Raw genomic sequence first — 5,100 nt, 5'->3', positions numbered from 1 at the left:
AAGGATGAAGGGAAGGAATAGTTAGGGAATTTGGGATAGACATGCACACACTGCTCTATTTAAAATGAATAACCAACAAGGACCTCCTGTATAGCATAGGAAATTCTGCTCAATGTTATGTGGCAGGCAGCCAGGATGGGAAGGGAGTTTGAGGGAAAATGGATACATGTATATGTATGACTGAGTTCCTGAGACTATCACAACATTGTTAATCATCTATACTCCAATATAAAATAAAAAGTTAAAAAAGAATTAAATTAAAAAAATTTCAAAAATTAGGCAGCGGGGGAAGATGGCGGCGGCCGTTCCGCAGCTGGCCTGGACCGTGGAGCAGCTGTGCAGTGAGCTGCTCCCCAAGAAGGACATTATCAAGTTTCTGCAGGATCACGGTTCAGATTTGTTTCTTGCAGCTCATAAATTACTAGGAAACATTAAATATGTGGCCAAGACAGCTAACAAGGACCATTTGGTTATAGCCTATAACCATCTTTTCGAAAGTAAGCATTTCAAGGGTACTGAAAGTATAAGTAAAGTGTCTGAGCAGGTGAAAAATGTGAGGCTTAATGAAGAAAAATGCAAAGAAACCAAGTCTGAAGAGACTGGATGAGGGTCCACCAAAATATACAAAATCTGTTCTTAAAAAAGGAGATAAAACCAACTTTCCCAAAAAGGGAGATGTTGTTCACTGCTGGTATACAGGAACACTACAAGATGGGACTGTTTTTGATATTAATATTCAAACGAGTTCAGAGAAGAAGAAAAATGCCAAGCCTTTAAGTTTTATGGTTGGGATAGGCAAAGTTATCAGAGGGTGGGATAAAGCACTCTTGACTATGAGTAAAGGAGAAAAGGCTCGACTGGAGATTGAACCAGAATGGGCTTACGGAAAGAAAGGACAGCCTGATGCCAAAATTCCACCAAACGCAAAACTTATTTTTGAAGTGGAATTAGTGGATATTGGCTGAAATAGTTAAAAAATCATCAACAATAAAACATGGCCGTGAAGAAACTTATGTATCTAATTAGAGCTGGTTACTATTGTTAAGATAAGAATCAACTGGAAAATTCAGGTTAGAAAATGTTTACTTGATCCCTCAACTTTTAAGAAATGTAATCCATTATAAACCCTTGAACTTTAAAATATTTTACTACGGTTGTGTAAAATATCACTTAAAGAGAACTGATTTGCCTTTTACCTCATGTTGCAATTGAAAGGCTCAATAAAAATGTATCCAATGTCAAAAAAAAATTTCAAAAATTATAAAATGATGTAATATAAGTAACCACTAAAAAGACAGAGTGTAGGAAAATATTTTATGTTACACTTAACCCTCTAGTTATTATATATTATATATATATAATTATTATTGTATGGTATAATAACTAGAGATTTAAATTAGGTTTTTAGTGGTGAAAACCTAAAAAAGCCTAAATTAGGTTTGTAGTGGTGAAGACTTAAAAAAAAAAAGTTTTGATTTTTTGTGAAGCTGGTAAGATTTTCCAGCTTAAAAAAAATCATACTTTGTTGTGATTTCTTTTCTCATTCTAAATCAATATTATATTTTGTATTCAAATGTGGTTTTGTATTCTACTTAAGAGGCTTACCACTCCCCCCCACCGGCCAGGCACACACACACACACACACACACACACACACACACAACCCTATGATCTTCCTGTGAAAACCAGAAGCACCTAAACTAATCTTTCCTGAACTTGGGCCAATTTCGGCCAGCCTCTAGGCCTTCCCCGAGTCCCCAGGAGAGGAAAAGACTCTGCTCTGGGTCCCCATGGGACCACAGAGGCCCCCCCATCACTGCCTGTCACCTGGTGTAGTATTTATGTGCTCCTGCCTTCCCCAAGGGCAACCGAGGCATCTTACAGCGTTTTTAGCCCCACCCAGCCCAGGGCCTGGCCCTGAACAGAGCCTCTGTACCCATGCCCCTTCAGCAGGGACCCCTCTGACCTTCCAGGGACTTTGGTATCATTTTTCTCTTCTCATCTTGTTCTCTGGAAAAGATTGGCTACTCATTCACTCTGGGATTCCACTATCTGACGTCTTAGTTTAGATTAAAGTGTGTGCCGTTTCAGCTATTTTAGCCCCAGGGACGGACACTCTTGGTGGTGACCTTGCAGGCATGGTGAACTGGGGAGGGGTTTGGGGTCTTAGTAGTTTTCTTCCTGATTCAGGCATTTAGCTTCTGGGAGTCTGTGTCTGTTGACTGATGTCAGGAAGAGCACGGCTGTGGATGGCCAGGTAGGAGGGAGGGAAGGAAGAACTGAGCCTGTGTAGAGGGGTAGAGGGACATCTCCAAGGGCCAGGGCAGTGACTGGATCACAGGTGTGAGCCCGGGGGGTGGGGGGTGCTTTGGAAGTACCTCCACTGCTTTTGCCTTTCATATCGCGTTTCTCCAGAGAAACTTGGAGTCCCTGAGTATAGCTGGCTTATTTTTTTCTCTCTTAAACAGATCATTTGAGCCTCAGTTTTTCCATCTGTACAATGGGGTGGTAACTCTTACAGTGCTGAACGCTCGGAGAAGAGGATTAAACAACAAATGTGACCTTGTGACCACAGTGACAAGCCCTGGGGCAAAGCAGGAGCTCACCTAACATGCGTTGCTGATGCTGTTGACCCAGCACTGGCCTGAGGTCAGGACACCTGTCTGGTTTGAGTTCCAGTTCTGGCCCTGCTGGCTGGGGGCCTCCCCAGAATTTCTCCAGGTTATCAAAGGACTATGTGCTTTCACCAGTTTGAAAACTATGAAGGGTCTGACACTGCACAGATTCTTTTTTATATCTTATTTATTTATTTATTTTTGGTTGCTCTGGGTCTTCGTTGCTGCTCCTGGGTTTTCTCTTGTTGCAAAGCACAGTCTCTAGGCTCACGGGCTTCAGATGCAGATCAAGATGGGTAGATCTTTGGAGCATCTTTAGTTTTCCAGGATGTTTGTTAACTTCAGCCTAACACATGGTGCAGGCGCCACCTAGTGGTGAAAAGGGCTGTGGCAGTTGGAGAGATGCTCAGCTATTAGTATTTCCCCAGGTGTAGGAGGCAAAGGTGAGGCTGAATGCAGGTGACCCCAACTTTTGGCCAGATGGCAAGTCTCTGAATACAGCTATTAAGAGGCATGGGGAGAAATATGCCCCTTGGTTCTGCTAGTATACACTGTGTGACCTTGGCCCAGCACCTTTCCCTCTCTGGGTCTCAGCTTCCTCATCTGCAACCTGAGGGAGTTGAATGAATGTGGGGACCATGGATCTGTGGTGGGGGATTTTGTGAAGTCCCTGAAATTTAAAGAAAAATTTGTATGTATGTGTGAGTGAGGGTCTAGTTCCTTAATCGCTTAATTTTTTTTTTTTTTTGGCCATGCATCATGGCATATGGGATCTTAGTTCCCCAACCAGGGATTGAATTTGCACTCCCTGCACTGGAAGTGTAGAGTCTTAACCACTGGACCACCAGGGAAAGTCCCAAAGGTTTTTTTTTTTTTTAAAAAATAAAGCAGCAGGTGGAATGGCTTTATTTTATTCATTTATTTATTTTGGCTGCACTGCACGGCATGCAAAAATTTTAGTTCCCCCACTGACTGGGGATCGAACCTGTGCTGTTTGCAGTGAAAGTGCGGATTTCTAACCACTGGACTGCCAGGGAAGTCCTGGGCTGGGGTCTTAATCACGTCCTGCAGTCAGCACAGGCTGGGCTTTTAGAACTGGTGGGGAGGGGAGTTCCTGAAGGTGGCTCAGGCCTCACTCAGAGCCAGGATGCTGCTGGTGTTGAGGAGCAATGAGATTGAGGCCCTGGCCCAGCTCCCAGGCTGGCCTTCTTGCCAACCCATTAGCCTTAAACTGCCCGCTGACTCTGCTGGGAGGGGTCATTTCCTGGGGTGGGGATGGTGACTCAGGATCTGACCCAGACATCCCACAGACCGCACCCTGCTCCGCTTGGTTGCTGGTTTGGGAGTCCACCTGCCCAGAAGTTCACACCTCCTCTTTGCTCCCCCAGGGCCTCAGACTGCCCCTGCCTGCATCAGGGCACACCCGCCTGCCACCTGCCCTCTCTGTGTTCCCAATCCCACGGTGGTGACAACCACCACCACTCCCCTGGCTCACTCTCCCCAAGCCAGTCTTCTGCCCCTGCCAGTTTCCTGTTCGCTACAGAAAACCATCAAACTTTCAGACGTCCTGCTTCTCTTTAGAGACAAAGCCTGAGGGGCCAAGTGGCATGTGACACCCCGCTTTCCTGTCAAGAACCGGGCCTCCCTGTAGGCCTTCCACCCCTTCAACAAAAACTGCCTGTCCCTGCCCCCACTTCCCCCTCCCACCCATTGATTTAGTGAGGAAGAGACTCATTTAGTGATGGTTGGAGCCCAAGCAATTTGCCCAAGATAACTAGCTGGTCAGTGGTGCAGCTGGGAGTTGATCCCAGGGAGATTTAGTTCAGAGACCTCTGTGTTCAATCATAGAAAGACTGGATTATAGGTTCCAAGTAATGTCTGCTTGGGCTTCCTTGATAGCTCAGTTGGTAAAGAATCTGCCTGAAATGTAGGAGACCCCCGTTCAATTCCTGGGTCGGGAAGATCCCCTGGAGAAGGGAAGGGCTACCCACTCCAGTACTCTGGCCTGGAGAATTCCATGGACTTTATAGTCCATGGGGTTTTGAAGAGTCAGACATGACTGAACGTGCTTGTCATCAATAGTCAAATTGGTTTCCAGCCCACCTGGAAGGATCTACATCACATGTGTGTTGACTGTGGGGGTATCTGTGTGGGGGTACATGATGGATGTGTCAAGGGCTACGAAAGTCACAGGATAAACGTTATGCAGCCCTAAAGCATCAGTATAATTTGAGGATCCGGGAAAACATTTTATACCAAAATAAGGATATGTTGTGTGTGTGTGTGTGTGTGTGTGTGTGTGTGTGTGTCTGTGTGCTCAGTCGTGTCCAACTCTTTGTGACCCCATGAGCTGCAGCCAGCCATGCTCTTCTATCCATGGGATTTCCCGGGAAAGAATACTGGACTGGGTTGCCAGTTCCTCCTCCAGGGGATCTTCTCAACCCAAGGACTGAACCTGCTTCTCTTGCATCTCCTGCTTTGGCAG

At 45.6% G+C, this 5,100-nt stretch overlaps 1 pseudogene; it reads left to right on the top strand.

The window, feature by feature from the left end:
* The first annotated feature begins 292 nt into the window (after positions 1-292).
* Positions 293-995, top strand: LOC110141665 (peptidyl-prolyl cis-trans isomerase FKBP3 pseudogene; annotated as a pseudogene).
* Positions 996-5,100: the final 4,105 nt, after the last annotated feature.

The sequence above is a fragment of the Odocoileus virginianus genome, chromosome 16 (assembly GCF_023699985.2).
Source record: "Odocoileus virginianus isolate 20LAN1187 ecotype Illinois chromosome 16, Ovbor_1.2, whole genome shotgun sequence".
Taxonomy (NCBI): Eukaryota; Metazoa; Chordata; class Mammalia; order Artiodactyla; family Cervidae; genus Odocoileus; species Odocoileus virginianus.
This window is presented reverse-complemented; position numbering and strand designations above follow the sequence as displayed.